The sequence below is a fragment of the Ursus maritimus genome, unplaced genomic scaffold, assembly GCF_017311325.1.
Source record: "Ursus maritimus isolate PB19 unplaced genomic scaffold, ASM1731132v1 scaffold_5, whole genome shotgun sequence".
Taxonomy (NCBI): domain Eukaryota; kingdom Metazoa; phylum Chordata; class Mammalia; order Carnivora; family Ursidae; genus Ursus; species Ursus maritimus.
The window spans coordinates 19,335,382-19,354,876 of record NW_024426663.1 but is presented as its reverse complement, the minus strand read 5'-3'; the positions used below and the strand labels follow the sequence as shown (position 1 = coordinate 19,354,876).

The window sequence follows — 19,495 nt, the reverse complement described above, 5'->3', positions numbered from 1 at the left end:
TCACTATTCTACATATATACTGGAGCTACAAAAAGGATGAACCAACAGAGATAATACAATAAAATCATATGGTAGAGTCAAGTAAAGAACGCAAGAAAGAGACCCTAATTCCACCCAGGAAGGGGTTCCTGAGCCAGGTGCAAAGGCTGTGTTAGTGCTTATCAGAGGTTATTTTTTATCTGAGCCTTAAGGAATGATTTGGAGTTAGCCAGAAGATTGAGGATAAAGGGGAGAGCCAGGAAGAAGGAAGAGAATTTGAAAAGTCACAGAGTTATGAAAGACCAGGTGTATGTCAGAATCTACATTTCAGTGTAACTTAAGTGGGAATGGCAGGAAATGAAAACAGACAAACAGGTAGCTGGGAGACATCAGTTGTTTATTAAAGACTTTGACTTGCCAATAAATTTTAATTTTATTTGAAGATAATAAAAAAGTCACTGAAGAATTTTAAGCAAAGGAAGTGATCAAATATGCATTTTTAAAAAATCATTCTAACTACTTTTTTTTTTAACTCTATTTATTTATTTGTCAGAGAGGGAGAGAGCACAAGCAGGGGGAGCAGTGGGCAGAGGGAGAAGCAGTCTCCCTGCGGAGCAAGGAGCCTGATGTAGGACTCGATCCCAGAACCCTGGGATTACGACCCAAGCCAAAGGCAGATGTTCAATCAACTGAGCCACCCAGGTGTCCCTGCTTTTTTTTGTTTGTTTGTTTTAAAGTAGGCTCCATGCCCAGCATGGAGCCCAACATGGGGCTTGAACTCACCACCCTGAGATCAAGACCTGAAGTGAGATCAAGAGTTAGACACTTAACCAACTGAGCCACCCAGGTGCCCCCATTCTACCTGCTTTAATTGGTCAATGGATATGGAGGAAAGAAGATGGATTCAAGATATAAGTTCAGGGACTAGATGAGGGTGAGAAGAGAAAGGAGAACAGAGGAACTATAAAAATGTCCAGGTTCTGATTTAGTCAAACGGGTTGATGGTGTTGCATTTGTTGCAATAATGAAGAAAGTGATAGAAAAACTATGGGGTAAAACAGATGTTCTATTCTGCTTTAGATTGTTGAGACCTAAAGTTGAAGATTAATTATTTTAAATTTAAATAAAGATTGAATCAAGATCCCTCAGCTTTTCATTCAGAGGCCTATCAAATTCAGAAATCAAAAGAGTAGAAACAGCAGCTTTGGATGTCTAAACTTGCACCTATTTATTTATTTATTTATTTATTTATTTTTAGAAGATTTTATTTATTTATTTGACAGAGATAGAGACAGCCAGCGAGAGAGGGAACACCAGCAGGGGGAGTGGGAGAGGAAGAAGCAGGCTTCCAGTGGAGGAGCCTGACGGGGGGCTCGATCCCAGAACCCCGGGATCACGCCCTGAGCCAAAGGCAGACGCCTAACGACTGAGCCACCCAGGCGCCCCCTTTCACCCCTTTAGACTTGGAGAACATAGGGAAAGGGGAGGGATAGGGTCAAATACTGAGTTTCTCTCTACTGGCTTATTTCCTATCAGCAAAGAAGGAATCTCTTTTAAGTGGTAGAAATGATCTGCAGTTGTGAACATGTGAGTGAACACTAGAAACTAGACCTGGAATTCCAAGGTGAAAACAGGCTGTGATGATACAGGGGTGGCTTGCTTAAAGATTTTACCTACTCAAGTGAATGTAACTCAGATATGAAAACGACAGCCAGAAGCTTTGGATTCCAAATCTCCTACCTTGACTGATGGCTCCTTCTTACTACTATAGATAATTTTCTTCTGATGTCTATTTCATCTCCAACTTATAAACGTTTTTGCTAATACCCTGTCTACTATCACCTTCTATGCTTTGAAGAGGTGAATTTGTGGTACACATATATCTGACTAATGGAAACAGGGCTACAACTAGTACATAATTAGGAGAAGATCACTCTTTAGGATACACAAATTATACAAGAGCAACACTTTGGACAGTGAATTATTAAATGTTCCCTAGTTGGGATAGCCCAACTAGAAAACGGTGCCCCCTTCCTGGGGACAGACACAATCCCATGATAGGGTGTATTTTCCAGTCCCCAGCCAGCCCCTCAGGAGAACATAACCATACACAGAGATCTTCAATGTAAATAACATCCCATGTTATAATCTTTACAGGCAGTAAAGCACAATCAATATTCCACAGCCTTAGGGCCATTGCACTGCACAACTCCAGGGGACACCAAGCACATGGAAAAGTCGTGAGGGTCTCCCTGGACTCATGTCACATGGCTGCACTGCACAGTAGTTCTCTTTTAAGGGTGGAATTACCATGTAATTGTGTAGGTGGTTATTGGGGTAGGAAATCTCTGACAAATGAGACTTTCTTGCAAACCCTTCCTTTGTACACATTGTTCACCAGGTATCTGATCTATCAATTCTACCTACCAATTCAATATCTATTAAATATTCATAATCTAACAATCAATTCAAATTATATCTTGAATCCTTGTCCTTCCCTCCATCTCTGCCTTCTTACTGAGGCACCATCCTGTCTCAGTTAGACCACTGTTCTTATATTTCTACTATTTTCCCTCCTCCAGTATAGTTTCTGCAAATAACCATAGTGATTTTCTTTCAATAAAAATCTGGTCATGTCAACCCTTCTTAAAATGTTCTTAAAATGTTTCAGTGGTTCTGTTTCTCTTAAAACAAAATCCTCAATCCGGTGTCAGCAAAGTGTCTGCATGGTCTCCTCCTGCACATGCTGTTACCTTTGCCTGGAGTTCTCTTCTTTCCAACTTCCACCAGGTCACTCCTGCTCACCTTTCAGGTTTCAATGGAAGTGCCACTTGCTTAGAGAAGCTTCCTAACCTAAATCAAGTCCCACCACAAGGCAGTAATCTCTTATCGTCTCTTGTGCAATTTATAATTAGATATTTATTTGTATCCTGTGTTTAACGCAACTCCCCAGGGTGTAAGTGCTTACCGAGGGGTAAGTGCTGCCGGGACAAGAGCAGTGTCTGCTCTGCTGAACACTGGATCCACTCACTGTACCTAGATCAGTGCCTGCTGTATTTGATGGGTAACAGGGTAGGTAATGGACTCATTAGCCACTAACCCATCAATACATTGCTACAAAACATTCACAGTAAGGATATATGGCCAAAGACTGAATTCTACATATGGGCAAAACTTATGCCCAAGGAGGTCAACTCCCAGATACCCAGATGAAAAAAGAAAAGTCTATGTGGACATGATGGTGGTTTTTGTGGCGGTGGCATTGAAGGTAGCAGTGATGTTGGCAATGGTGATAAAGAGAAATTCTTATTTTTCCTACTTACCATTTTCTGCACAATTTTAGTAACCTATTTTGATGTCAAACTTTATCACAGCCGAGTTCTAACTTCTAAGCATGTAAACTACAGAACATAAAATCCTCCTCTTTGAAAACCATAGGCAGTTTTGACAATATATTTGAATTCATTAACCTCTTAACTCTGGTACAAGTCCATATTCACAAGTATGACAATGATTAAGTTAATGAGTTAATCATTCCCTTCTAGTTACAGTCTTTCTTAATTAGTTGATTTAAATTGGGGAGTGGGAGGAGGAAGGGGAAGAATTTTCTGTGGAGTCTATTTTCATAGTGCCAGATACAATTTCTGAAGGCTTTTTTTTGAAAGATTTAGAAATGTAGACATCTTTTCCATACCGTTGATGATTTTTTTAAGCTACCAAGTCCTACTAAGCCGATTATCATATTTTAGCAAAATATATCACTTGGCAAGCACTTCCTACATGTCTGCCCTGCAGAGACCATCCCTTTAAATTGGGCCCTCCAGGAAACACAAAGAGGCCAAGGGCTGTGACATGGGCTTTACAAGCTTGAGAATTTCAGATTTGTTAGTCATCTAACCAAAAATTAAGGGCTGTGGATCATATTTTCAGGATCAGAGGCATCCCCTGATGCGCCACTCTCTTCCTAGGTTTTAAAAAAGAGGGTGAAAACTTACTCTAATTTCACAACATCAGTTGGACCAGGCCCCACAAATGCCCCATCATGATATTATGCACACTGTTCAAATGATATTATCAGCATTTTCATTTCCCTTGCTCGTTTATGATTTTAAAAGCTCTCTCAAGTGACCTTAAATGCTAGATGATAGTCTCAAATTTCCTCACTTTAATAATTTTTCTCTTATCCATGCACTTGTTTTTAAATATCCTTGCCCTCCCCCCCACGTAGTGTACATGACTGGGATAGTGCATACTCGTTCTGTACCTTGGGAGTTCAAGAGTCTTTATCATTTTATATCCCAGTGTCTGTAGCAGAAAGAAGCAGAAAGGTAAATTATTTAGTAAAAGAAAACCTGGCTGAAGAAATTGGAAGATGATACCAGAGATTCATTGAGACACTTGAGCAAAGTGATTTATACACAACTTCCCTTTCTTCTTCCACTCTCCTCCACTCCCTAAAACATCTCTCACCCTTTGCTTCTATGAGTCTATTTTACATACCTCATGTGAGTGGAAGCATGTAGTAGTTGTCTTTCTGCGACTGGCTTATTCCACTGAGCATAAAGGCCTCCAGTTTCATCCACACTGTCACATATGCGGGATTTTCTTCTTCATTAAAGCTGAGTAATAAAAGCAGAGAGTGGAATGGTGATTACCGGGGACTTGCGGGACAGGGAAATGGGAAGTTGTTCAACTGATATGTAGTTTCACTTAGCCAGGATGAATAAGTTCTAGAGATCTGCTACACAACATAGTGCCTGTGGTTAATAATACTGTATTGTACAATTAAAAATTTGTTAAGTGGGCAGAGATCAGGTTAAGTGTTCTGACCACAATAATAATAATTTTTTTAATTTCTCACTTTCTCTCTCTCTCCCTTATATCATAATATATATGTATATATATATATATATNTCTTCTTACTACTATCTTCAATTCTTAAGATAGAAATCTTACCAGGATGAATTGATTTTTTTTCTTTCTGCTACTTTTTAATCAATCTCAAAACATACTTTGGTTTAAATATTTTTAGGGTTTGTTTTTTGCTTTTTGTGTTTTGTTTTGGTTTTGGTTTCGGTTTTTACTATGCATTAGTCTCCAGGACCCAAAGTAATCAAAATTGGAATTCCATGATGCTATCATTTGGAAGCATAGAAAAGAGATTTTTTTTTTCTTTAGATTTGTTAGATATCACCTAATTGTTTATAAATTTTTACAAATTTATTTTACTTTACAAATGATAATATTAAGGCCTCCATGGGAGTGAATCTCCATAATTCTCTTTAGTAAATTTAAGCCATTATAATAAAGAAAGAAAGCTTTGTAAGGGCAGGAATTTATCCTTTTTCAAAAAGGCCAATGGTCCCAGGACTTCTACCTGGGTCTAGAGAGAGGTCTCATCCTTTGTTTGATTTCTACTTGGCTTACATATCCCCCCTCATGGCAGGGGGAATAGGGTCTCAGTGTAGCTCTGAGGTCCCTAATAGGACCAAGGAGAAGAAAAAGAGGATATGGGGGAAAGAAAAACAAGGTAAGCACGGACTTTGCAAACCATTCTGTCATTTAGTTACTGATTTGCATTTTTTTCACATATTCTGAAAAACAAAGAATATAAGAATGATATGTAAGAAATCAAGAACATTATTCTGAAAAGTATTAACCTAACACTTTTCGCTTTAATACAAAAGAACAATGTTATATTGCTTATATCTTTTCCATTTATTCATATTATATTGCCTGTCATACTGTTTTCATACTAGATTATAAGCATCTCGAAGGCAAGGAACTTGACACGGGGCTCGTACACACTGCTTAGGAATCAGAATGCACCAAATACATATGCACCTCAATGCTAAAGGAAACAGAATCAATCATGACTTAAAATGTCAGTTCAAAGGGAGTTCATAAGAAGGAAAAGGAACATTTCATATTGATTTAGGGGATATTAACTTTACCTGTATTTTGGTAAATAATTCAAAATGTGTTTAAGAAATATTTTTGATAACTTCACACAAATGTTTCCTGTTTATCTGTCATTTTAAAAACTGAAAATAGCAGAGTATGATAATCCCAGCCTAACCTTGTGTGCGTGACTACCTATGAGGTAATGTGTACATTTATTTGTGTGTGTGTGAATGTGTGTGTGTATGTATAATGTGTGTACAAATATACGAGACAGTGGAAGGAAAGGAAGCATCTCTGAGCACCTGAGCGGCCCCTTGGCTGACGAGGACTACAGCCAGCCTGGCTTCTTGCCCTTACGATTATATACTTAATCAGTGCCTGCCTTAACACTTGCAAATCAAAAAGCTATCGATTTGCAGCCTTCCTGCCTCAGAATGTGCTATTGGTGGAGAGAGTGTCTGGCAAGAGAGAGAACCCAGGGTGCAAGACACTGGGGGAGGGGGTTGCTCCACTAAGAAACAGGCCACAGGGCTTTCCTCCTCATGATGCATGCAAAAGGAAACCAACAGCTGCAAAACGGAGTAATATAATGCATCCGGTATGATGAGACAAAGAAAAATCTCTCCCCAACAAATAAGAATGTGTAACTCATGAACTTGACGTGATATAGCACAGGATAAAGAAATCATTTAACCATTCTCGGTCCAACAGATCAATATAAGCAGTCAATGTTTAGACTAAAATGGGCACTTTTCACACTGGTTTATGCAATTTGACAATTTCACTTTCTAAATCAATTGGTTTAAGCAGATTGATCTATGTCACCACCTAAATTCTTTCCACATGGATATAGTTTAAGAATGTGACAAGAATCTAAGAAAGCACATATGCATAGTCATTTCATAGATGATTGACCAGAAATGAAATTTCCAACACTAGATAAAACAGTTACAATGATGTGGGTGGCGGGGGGAATTGTGTCTGTAGTTTAAGGCTCGAAAACATATGATCCCTTCGATGTGCATCCAGTTTTGCAGCATTGCCCCGAGGCAGCCTCGCTGTAGAAGGGTAAGGGGCAGGGTAGCAGAGACTCCCTGAAGCAGCTCTGGGCTAAGAAAGGGGCTTTCAGGCCACAACATTCTCACGAGTTCTAAGAAGTCATTCCCAGGGAGAGGGACCACATTCGAAGAGGATTGACAGTTTAGACTGAAAACAGCTTTCAAAGAGACTAATCTTATGAAGTATTGCAAATGAAGAAGGGCAACAGGAGTAGGTGTTCACCTGCCAGTCTCCGCCGTGCAAGATGAGAGCCTGTCTGTACTCACACATGTGCTGACTTAAAAAAAAAAAAAAAAAAAAATCACATAAAAAACAACATCTTTGCTTCGGAGACGTTTTTAACAAGTATTACAGAAAGAGCACCAGCTACCAAAAAGAGTTGCCAAGGCCAGAAGGAGCCATCAATCGAAACAGTTTACATTTCAAAGTTTTTTCCAAGAAGAGTGAAAAACGTCTCCCTGCCTTGATGGGAAACAGAGGCGCTGTAGTAAAGAATCTCTGTGCTGCCTTCTCAGTCAGGTTTCTTTCTCGGGAGTGGCCTTTTAAACCTTAGGTTGGTACCTCCAGGTAGAGAGAAATAGAGGGGTTTGCATCTCCTAGGGCTTGTGCTCTGAGCAGCGTACTAGCCTGTGGAATCGGGATAAAAATCCTCCTCCTTTTATGAGTTTCATAAGAAAAAAGCCTAATTAATTGCTCTTGGGCACTATTTGAGATTAATAGGTCACTTTAACTTCTATACTCCATATTTCCTGACGTCACTTAACAAACAATTATACATATCTGCTTGGGAATGTTCTCCCCCCCACACACACACCCTGAGATAAATTCAGTAATTGACTCTTACTTATCCCAGCCTCTTTTACAATTGAGGAAATGAATGCTAACGATGCTACATTGTAACCAGGGGGTACATTTGTTTGTTTGTCCCTTTGAAAAAAATGGTTTTTTATTTGAAAGAAAAAGTTGTCATGCTTTTCTTTGGACGAGGGAAGAAAAAAAGAACATTTCTTAAATTCAATAACAATTTTCAAAAGGTACACAATCTAATGGATACTTTTGTTTTTAGCTTTTAATTTTCTGCCTAATTTTTCCATGACATTACTAAACACCAAATCTAATTTCCTGAATCTATTAGAATAAATTCTACATACTTTCATTTTTCGTTCTAGAAGCAGGTCAAATGGAAACACTCGTCTAAGGAAAAATTTTAATTTCATAATTAAGACTTGGCGAAAGAAGATAACAGTGGAACCTTTTGTCATTGATTTGTGTCTCATGAAAATGGTTATTTGTGCATCTCCCTCCCCCACACAATATGCCAGCAATTCCTCCGCTAGATCCAAATGTGTCACCACATCTCTTTGACCAGTAAACAATTTGTACAACCATAACGAGGACTCAAATGCCCTGATTACCCAGAAGAATTGCCATGACCATTTTCTTAGATTGCAATTGAACAGATTGAAAAGGACCACCCTCTCCTTTTGCACACACGTACATATACTGTTCATTATGATTACAAAGGTCACAGTCACTTTTTTAGATTGACCTATTGATATAAATTACACGATATCACTGAAAAATATTACGAATTTCCATACCAACATGCTTAGTAAATACCATTGGTTCTCAATGAACTCCTTCTGACCTCCTGGTCTGAGGCTGTCACCATATGATGTACATAATTCTCTCAACACTGATCCATTACTTCTGCTCAGTGTTGGGGGTCAGGCCAATAGTGTAAAGTCAAAGATAATTAGCAGCCCTATCAATAACCAGCTACAGAATTGCCGCCTAAGTGACAGGCCAGAAAAGCCAAGAAAAGAGGTAGCAATATAAAGTAGAAGAAAAGTGCCGGTACATTCTGTGGTTCGAGCAGCTGCTATGGACTATCAGCATCACCAGGAGACCTCATTGCATTAGCATAAATTCAAATGACAAATGCACAGTGCTATTCAGAGACTCATTAATTTGCAATGGGTGCAGTGCTCATGACATATTAGTGCAAAATTCAAATGTCTTTGTAGCAATGTGAATTTAGTTGTGAGACCAAAGTCGCTAAAATGAAAATGTGTGGTTTTTTTAGCAGTTTATTAAATTATGAACTGTGATGACTATATCCGTGCATCTTTTTAAGCAGATGAGGTCCAGCGTGCTCCAGCGGCAAATCGCATGGTTTGTGTTGATATTTTCCTGTCAGACAATTTCCAAGCAGCAGATAAGATACTAGACTGTCTGCTTTGCTCTGCTGCATGCGGACTGAGAGCTCCCCCTTCTGGACAAATGACATTGCCACTCTAAAAGAATACGCGACCATTTATTGTCTTCTTTTCTTATCTTTTACAACAGGTTTTGATGCAAAGAATTTCAGTGACTCCCTAAAGCCCAAAGAAAATAATTTGGTATCATTTATTGTAAAGGACAGGATATGATAACTTTCTACAAAATGCAGAAGAGTCACCCTCGATTGAAGCTGGTCTTACATAATTTTATATGAAGCTACTCCAAGACCTCATTTAAAAGCATCTTTTCTAAAATAATTGCCTGATTTATGTATATCAAGAATATAAGCAAAAAAACTAAAAATAATTATATTCATATTGCTTCCATGATGCCATAAACAAGCTTACAATTACTAAGCATTCGATTGTATAAAGAGAAAACCATGCATATACATAGACAAAGCCTGTTAAACAAAGCTACCAAGTGTATATTGTACTCAACTCGATTGAATGAGATTATGAACAGACACAGACAAGGAAACCCAGATCATACCTCTGCCACTTGAGTCTGGTGGTCTAATTTTTCTTTTTAACATAACAAATCTTCTGCTCAATTATTTCAAGTTAGTCAAAGCAATTTATTACTGTTGTGCCTTTTAAAAACTGGCATCCCGTATATACATAAATAATGACTCAGATTAGTACGATAATGGTATGAAGGAGGTTAACTTTGTCTGCAGTATTGATATAACCCAAATATATGAAATGTCAACACCTGCACTGCTCAGTATCCAGAATTCCCAATGTCTTACAGCAGCCCTGAATCCCTATTTATATTACACAAATACATTCATAGCTAATACTTACAAAGACATACATTTAGCATTTTTTCAGTAGAAGCTATAACTTTCCAAATCATGTGGCATTGCTCTACATAAATTGAAAAGCAGGTTACCATTTGAAAACTGCTTTGAGGAGAATAGAAAATCTACAAGTAAGAGATCTGCCCTTTGGCCATTAGAACTAACTAATCTCCACTAGGCTACAAAAAGTGTACGTCTGCAGATCCTTATGAAAATTTATGTTTATCGCTTTCTAAACTTTGAATACATTAAATCATGTGAAAAGGGGGCTATGTCACCCTATTATTGTTTCTAGACTTAATTATGTACTCCCTGAGCACTCGATTTATGGTGAATTTGGGGAAAGCCATTCCACTAAAAGCTGTGTACTTTTAAATTACATTTGATAATATCATTGATGCTGCATGTCATCTTCCACAATTAAAAGTAAGATCATTGCAATCTATTCTACTTACTTGAAATTGAATTGGTCTTGAGTTATTTAGCAGGCTCATTTTATTTTACAGTAACTGCTACATGAAAGATACAGAGCTAATGAGGATTGAGAAGGATCGCTGTACATTAAACATGTGGAAGGAGAATGTAACTCAGCAATACCAAACACCTCTGTAGCAGGATGTCCAGACATTGTTTTCCCTACTACATTCCTTTTCACCAAGTAATTAGAAACCCAGGCTTACAGACTGGTAGAGCTAGAAGGGCCATTGTTGATCATCTGTCATTTCACAGATACAAGAAGCAGACTCAGAAAAGTTTAGCAAACTTACCAAGATCTAACGGCTAGAAAGTGGTAGAACTGAGAGAAGAGCTCTGGTCTCTAGACTCCCTTCTCAGACTTTAGCACACAAAAGAACCACCTGCAGGCACTGTTAAAACAGGTTCCTGGGCCCTCTCCCAGGGTTTCTGATTCAGTGTTGGGGAAAAGGGGGGATTCTCATTTCTAGCAAGTTTCAGGTAATACTGCTCTTGCTGGCCCAGTGACCACATCTTGAAATCTTGAGAACTACTGCTCTCTAAACCAGTTTTTTGTAAACTGCTGTTATCTTATTCCTACTAACTTTTCTAATCATGATAAGCAAAGCACACTCAAGGTAATAATACCACATTACTTTCCTTTTATCTCTCTAATAGAGGACAGGGCTAATACCTACAGTGTAAAAAGTCTGGAAGGACACAGGGGGGAAAAAATAGCAAGCTACCCAGACCCAGATTAAGGCATTTAGGGACACTAAAGTCTGAAAATATTATGGCCACTGAGGTGAATCGTTATCCCTATCTGACCCATCTAAATCTCAAGGTAAAAGCAGTATTAAACCATACACAGTATGAACGAGTCAAAAAGAGCCTTAAAGCCTTAAGGTTCTCTCCTTCTCCCTCTTTCCCTCTCCCCCTCCCAACCCCCAGCCTCAAAGGCCTCTGTGTCACTTATACCTTAGCATTTCCTAGTGTATCTATCAGGTTATTCTAAAGGCAGCTCCACTTCTCGATTTCTAAGCTACCCTTTTTCATTATGTCTCACCACTTGTCTATTTTGTGAATGTAAAATGATATCTGAGCTGCAGTTTCCTTAAATCATAAGAGTCTACTTAGAAGCCAAACAGAGGCAAGATGGGCTTATCTCCGTTGCCTTCCCCCACTAGCTATCAATATTTAGGCAAACACAGAAGTTTCACTTCTTTTCAGTCTCTAAAATAAAATAGCATTTACAGAACTAATGAATCAAAGTGTAACTTATCATTGCCTATATAGTATTAGAAAAATTTAGGTCACAACAACCAGAAAGAAAGAGCTCGGGTAAATAGACTTGATATTGCCCGTGCTTGAAGAACCAGCTCAGAACAGGAGTATATTCAAGAAGAATTTCGCCCGGACATATGCCAGTTCCTTGACCTACTGCACAGAATTCAAGAAACCTGCTCAGCACTCTGGTCTCACAGTTGTAATATCATTGCCTTTTTTCCTGGTTTGGAGAATGACTACAATGAAGTTAATCATCAACAACAGATTTAGATAGATAGATAGATAGATAGATAGATAGATAGATAGATAGATAAAATAGTGTTTTTAAAATAGTGTCAGTTTGGAAAATGAAAGTGACTGATGATAGGGAACGATTCTAATTATACATATATAAGCCTTGATGTTTTTGTGTTCTCTCTGCCTTTTTTATTGGGGTATAATTACCACTTTTTTTCATATGTTTAAAATTACCTTTTATCAGTTTCTAGAAAATTTTGAATTCATGGAATAAATTTTATTCCAATTCATACTATAAATACTGCATTTTTCTGAACATTAAGGGTCCTCCCCCAAAATATAGCATTCCTATTTCTGGAGTTCTTTAGTAAGTTATGACATTAACATCTGCTTTAATTTATTAAACTTCTACAGAAAATAAACTTTTCATTTCAAAATAATTTTCAAATATAGTTTCTAAGCAAATATTGCTATGTTTTTGCCTTATGTTTTCTACTATCGTCCCCTTTTTTCAGATAAGCCAACCAATCACAGAAAAATTAACATAAGCTTGTCGTGATTACAGGTTCCCCCACGGTGCTGCTGGGCTTACTACATGCCTAAAACAACATTTTATGTTCACCATCATTTCACCCAGACCTTCCAGTGATATACTCCTAATCCCAAATTCTTCCCCACTCTAGGTGCTTCCTTTCACATTTGTTCTTTAGGTTTAGATAAAATAGACCTTCTGTCTACCACAATTCTTGAATGCTATGCGATTTCTGAATTGTAACAAAACTTTTAATTTCTTCCGTCTAAATTAAACTGAATTAGCGTTTCAATTATCACTGTAAAAAAAATCATGAATGGCAAACACAGACTTTGTTTATTCAGGACAAAAGACTATGAGAATATGATTCTTCTTTATAAGACAGTAAAATACTTATTCCTTCAAAAAAATTCTGTCTTTTAAAAAAATTTATAAAGTGAGATCAAGTATTTTAACTCAGAGGTTATTTGGCAAAAAGTTTATTAATGTAAAAGGCTAAAACCTAGCCTCCTGTGAATACTAAGGCAGATAAATAGTCTATTAATTCAGGTTATCTGCTCTACAACTGCATTTTTATTTATACCCTTTCATTTCAAAATATATGCGCATATACTATTTTTATCCCTCAGTAAAAATAAAGCTAGATATTTTCTGGTATATTAAGCAAGTCTGTTTTACCTGTTTCTAAAATCTTCTCTCTGATATTTTTAAGACAGTTATCTTACACAGACTCTAGAAATGCAAAGGCAATAAAAATGAATCGTTTTGTCTCATGCAGGAATCTTTATTAATGACTATGTGAACATTCTGTGTACAATTTAATATGCTGTATCCACCCATGAAATTCTACAAAGAAGTATATTTTTGTGCATAAGCTGATTGGTAAATTTGATTTTAATAAGAAATCAGTAAAATATGCATATTACAAATGAAGAGAGTACAGGTTCCTATCTGCCATTTATAGTAAGATCTTATATTTCAGAGCTTAATAATGAACCTCCCTGGGGAAGATTTAATAAAGCAGGTGCTCTGGTATTGCAGGCACTTTTGCTTTTCTGTCTCTCTCTCTTTTTTTCCTACCCTCATGGGGGAAAAAAGATCTCAGTAAGATTCATGACCCTGTTTATCAAGGATAAATCTAGTAAAGTATAGTCTGAACTATATACCACCCAAGCTGACCCAGCTCTCCAACCCAAACCACTGTTTGTCACTGCGTTTATAAAGCACAACATGCCCTGTGAAATTACATGTTTAAGCATTCTCTCTCCATCCTTACCACAAGAAGTATAAAACCAGTTTAGAGTGACTGTCAATTGTACAGTGTTTCAAATTTTTAAAAATACAAGTTATGGGGGGAGGAGGGAGTAGATCTTAACTGTTCTTTTCTCCTACAGAACACTGAATGTCTAAAACATGTTCAATCCTGTTAATGCTTGTCAAATATTTCACAGTTCAGCTTTGTTCAGATTTTTTACTGACTATGAAAAATCAATTTGGTGGGATTCAGATTCTAGAGATGGAAGAGCTGGAAGAGACCTTAAATGACCTTATTCTACCAGGTCTATAGATGAAAAACTGAGTCCCAAGAAAATTAAGTGACTGCCCAAGGTTTTGCAAAGAATCCAGTTTAAAACTCAAGTCTACAGACACCCAGTTCAGCATCTTTTTCACTGCTCATTTCATCTCATTTTTTCTTTAATAATTAAACAATTTCAAAAGATATACAATGTGATTTCACAATTAAGGTAAAGCAATCACATTATATCCAGGATTGTGTAGAATTTTACTTGTGCAGAATTTCATTTGGTATTTAGTCATTATAGTCAAATAGTATCATTATCTTTCAATTACAGAGATCAATTCTAGTTCATTAGCAAAATAAAATGCTTGCAGAAGGTCCTCGTGAATTCTTCAAAGCTGCAATCTTCCTAATGTCAGAATTGAAATACATTTCATAAAGAAATAAAATTTAACAAAAGTACTTGAGGTTAAATCAAACTGTGCAAGCCTCACTGACCTGAGTTATTGCAGATCTACTTTAAAAAGCATATTCCAAAGATCTGAAAAGGAAAATACATCCCATGATCAACTAATAACAGCCATTTCCCCCTATTTCTTGGTTTTAGCAGTTTTTCCAAGAAAGATTAGGGTCACAGCATATTATAACATGACTAAAGTATTGTAAGTATAGGTTCCAGCTAAGATGACCTAGAGGCTAAATGAAAGGAAGGCTAGATTAAAGCTTAAACTTTACAAGAGGATTCTATCTGTAGGTAAAAACAATGGCCCAAACAACATAGCTATTAAGGATGATGGCAATCCTATCAGGCTTTCTGAACTGACAGGCTTAATTGCTTTGCAAGCAAACCCCAGCCAGCTAAGCAGAGCTAAAAGCAGAGGTAACAATACTATCAATCTAAATTGATGCTAATATCCTCTCAATAAAACTATATTGGGGTATCTTGGAAAAAATCATTTACAAAAAATATATAAAGCTGTTGCTCCTTGATATGTTCAATTATTGTAAAGTTGTCACATTACAGTTTCTAAGATGATATGAACATTTCAATGTTAAATTGTTAAAATATGTGAACCAAAATTACAGCTTTTGGCTTTCCAACATATTTTTAATTGTAGTTTTTTCTAAAGAGGTTATTAGTGGTCTGCTCAGACTATGATGTGACCACACTAATATCACAACTAGTTATGATCATGGTATAAACCAGACTTGCAATAAATGGGATTTTTTTCCCCACTAACAGTGACAAAAATTTAAAACCCAAAAAGTTGAAGGTGGCTACATTGTGCTTTTATATTTAAACACTTTTCAATATAAACCAACCCTTCATAAGTTTGGTTATGCAACTTAAATGATACATTATCTCATTATTCTTAGTAATTATTTCTTTCATAGGACACAATCCCTGGAATTCTCAATTACTAGAAACTCAAGATGTTTGTCTTGTTAAATAGTTTGCTAATACAGTAGAACGATCTTTTCATGTCATGCTGGACAAAGTGCAGTAGTGGTCAGGAACCCTGGACAGTTTGTAAAGGAGGCAATTAGGTAAACAGGTGATCAGGGGTGCAATAAGAGTTGTCAGTAAACAAGAAGAAAAGTCAGGTAAGAAATTAAGAGAACAGTGGGATACCAGGTGGCTCAGTCAGTTAAGCGTCTGCCTTCGGCTTAGGTCGTGATCCCAGGGTCCTGAGATAGAGCCCCACGTCAGGCTCTCTGCTCAGCAGGGAGCTTGCTTCTCCCTCTCCCTCTCCCTCTCCCTCTCCCTCTCCCTCTCCCTCTGCTGTTGCCCTGCTTGTACTCTCTCAATCTTGCTCTCTCTCTGTCGAATAAACAAATAAATCTTTGAAAGAAAGAAAGAAAGAAAGAAAGAAAGAAAGAAAGAAAGAAAGAAAAAGAAAGAAAAAGAAAGAACAGAAACAGATAAAGCCTAATAAATGAAAGGGCCCTAAAAAGTATTAAAGAAAAGCCTGGCCTAGAGAGTAAACTTCTGGGGCAAAAGAGAATACCTTTGTCTGATAGGAGGGAAGGATGGCCGGGGGACTGCGGGATTCTCAACGGGCAGACACTGAAGCAACTCTGTGCCCAGCAGTGGGGCCTCAAAAGAGAAGAGTCGTGTTTGTGATTAAAAAGACTAGACACTGAGAACACGCAGAGTCATCTTCCTTTGAAAGACCACATGGGTGAGCACCAGCCAAGTTTGCTGCTGCATGCACTAGCAGATGGAGAAAGTCTGGGGCTCAGCAGCGGCAGAACATGTCAGTGAAAAGCAAACTAATGGCAATCATGGACACAAAGCTGATGCAGAGCCTATTTGGAAGCCTGTTGGGGAAGGGCTTCCTTTTTGTTTGTATAACCCATGAAATTCTTAGACAAACTTGTAAACTGGTTGGCCCCAACAAATGCAGCTCTATATTTCTAGCCAATCTGGCACATGGAGGCTTGAGGCAGTCCTAATTGAACCTAACAAGGGAAAAGCTATGCATCAAGAGCCTGGGGATTGGTTTAACCAAATTAAATAGTACTATACTGTGCTGCGTTCTCTTCTATTTTAAAAATACCACCACTGAAGGTAACCGCTACATATGCAGATGAAACTGAAAACTCCACTAAACGACTCAATGGGTTTTGCATTTTTCACCTGCAAACTTAGTGCTTTGGATTATGATATTTACACATTAAGACTTTATGCTTAAAATGTAGTGTTGTTCCTACTCTTGCTCTTATACTTTGTTCTAGAAATAATTCCATGTTATTAGGGATGCTGATAGTCAAATTGTCCTGAATGCTGCCATTACTTGGAAATTTTCAGCAATGCCCTGTTGTTTCATGAAATGTTACTCAGTATTCTTCACTTACATTCACCTTTTAAGAAGAAAACAGAACCCAAAGAAATGCTTAGAGATATTTATGTTCTCTTAATTTAACTTAGAGATAAAGGAAAAAAATTTTAACAGTGGAGTCTAAAAAATTCTAGAATGGCTAGGAAGACAGCTTTCCATAGATAAAATCTTTTAAGCAGAAAAATAACAGACTATCTTGAACAGCTGAGATGTTCTGTTTAAGGACAAGCACCTAGAAAAGATAACTCTTTCAATTATTTTAATTTTTAATGTCTCAAGTGACACGTTTATGCTGGTGCACTAAACTACAAACGTTACAAAGAACTCTGAAGTCGCACTCAATCATCACCCCAATCCAAATCAGCTCCCACGAGGTAAGCAATGTTACCAGTTATAAGTGTATTCCTCTGAACTATTTCTTACGTACTTATAAAGATATAAAGAATGAGTGTGTAACTGCCTTTATACATATAATTAGTGCATTGGGATATACTTTTTTTTTTTTTTTTTTTGCTTTTACATGAGCAGAGAGAAGATACCCTTTAATGCTAGGATTGCGTAATTTCATTAATTGTTCTGAGCAAAATAAAACATTTCCCTGGAACTATTGGCCTGGGAGGTATAATTGCATTTTGCTACCAAAATAGCCTCTTCGTGGGAGAATCCCCTGCCTAAAAAAAGACAAATCTGCTTTAGTAGCCCTATCATGTCCTTTGCAGCCTTCTGACAGACAGCCTATATTTAGCTTCAGGCTCATCTACAACTAGCAACGTTATTCGTACTCAGTATCCATTATAAAAACTTGCACCTGATGAACCTCAAAGCAAATTTCTGGATCACATACCCTCCTGGTCCAACAACCCACTTTACTCATCTTTGATCGTCATGGCTTGTTAAATTTCCAGTGCGGACACACACAAGCACGCAGCCATGGAGAGAATTAAACCTTACACTGTTCCTCCCTTGGGGGGAAGGGAAGGATAGAAAAACAGGAAAGTCAATATTCCATATTTGCTGTGGTTATGTAAGTATATATACATTTGTGTGTTTCCCCTTGGAGGTTGCTTGATAGAGGATGGGTTTACAGAAACTTCAAATAAGTGGGTCAATCGCTGTAAGACACACAGAGACTTAACTTTTTTCCAACTCTATTATTTGGGGCTGTTCAGTTTGATGTTTGATTTGAAATTTAAAGGTTTAAATAAATGCTTGGAAAGTATACCGGATGGCAGTATTTAGCAATCTTGTTTTCTTTACATAACGTAACACACTAATGGACTACATTTTTCTTTGCTTTTTGCCATTAACTCTGAAAATAAGCAAGTTACTGTCCAAATCAGAGCCAAAAACACCACAGGGTTTCTGGCTGCAAAGGGACACTTCATGCATAAATGTGGGAAAGGAAAAAGTTGATAAACAGCCAGTTGGGAAGTGTGAAGAGATTATTTTTATTTCATGGTGTTTTCAGTGTGTAGTATCTCAGATGTTCAAAAATATATCACTGTGCCTGAAAGTTTACAATCCCCATAGTAGATATTATCCAATGTAGTAGATGTGAAACACTTATAACGAAGACGCTCTCCCTCAGTCTCCCCCTCTTGCTCTTCCTCTCTTTCTTTCTCTCCTTATCTCTACTCCAAATCTAATAGGGTTAAAATGCAGCTTCACAGAAAGAAAGCATAGGCACATTGGAATTTTAATGAATGGGTCCGTGAGATGCGGTTCCTAAAAAAGTGAAACAGATGCTGCCCCTCTGCTGCTGTTCTCTCTTCCTGGTTATTTTTATTTCTTTGCCAGTCAAAAGAGTCTGGTATTTCAGGGTGATTTTCCTTTGCTAACCATCCTTTCCAACACTGAACATCAAAGTATTATGTTCAGACCTCAAGGTTTACAGTCATAGTGTTTGAACGATACAGGGGGAAAAGCCCTAACAAATTACAATCTGCATTCCACTGTTGATTCTGTAGAAACACACACACACACACACACACATACACACGAATACACACACATACGATGTGACTAGCCTGGATCGCTGAAGAGATAAAAATTAATTTTCTGACCAAAATGCTGACCTCCAACATCTTCGCCAGGTTTCCAGTGTGTGGTACACATTTTCTGTCTATGTGAAGCATTACCTTTGCTAGTCTTGCTCATTAGTTCATTCCTCTCATTGTCGTTGCCTCTGATCATTTTATTAATTATGATCTTGAATTTTTATTATTATTTATAGTCTGTGCTAGTTTTATAACAGAGAAAACATCTGAAATTTAATAAAGCAAAATTATAATTGTCTTATTTAATCAATAAAGGTGTATTGCTCAGGAGCATAAATGGGAAGTTAATTTGTTTTGCAAAATAAATGCCACAATAATGGAAAGACAAAAATATTCAAAATTCTCTTAATAAAGGACAGAATGGAGAATATTTTCATCTGCTATCTTGGAACAAAGGAGATTGAAAATATAATCAATTGACCTTGTATAATCATACAATTATACAACTATAAATATGTATATATGTCTACCTCCCCCAAAAAGTTATTTAAAAGCAAAGAAATTATCACATATGAGCTGAAAAGTATTCACTATAGGATA

At 37.3% G+C, this 19,495-nt stretch overlaps 1 long non-coding RNA gene across 1 annotated transcript in view; it reads right to left on the bottom strand.

Annotated features, from left to right (window-relative positions):
- The window catches only part of LOC103672160, a 294,440-nt gene that overhangs the window by 186,187 nt on the left and 88,758 nt on the right, over positions 1-19,495 (bottom strand). The window contains exon 4 of the long non-coding RNA XR_571084.2: positions 4,480-4,598. This is a non-coding gene — a long non-coding RNA (uncharacterized LOC103672160). The remainder of the gene's footprint in view (positions 1-4,479; positions 4,599-19,495) is intronic.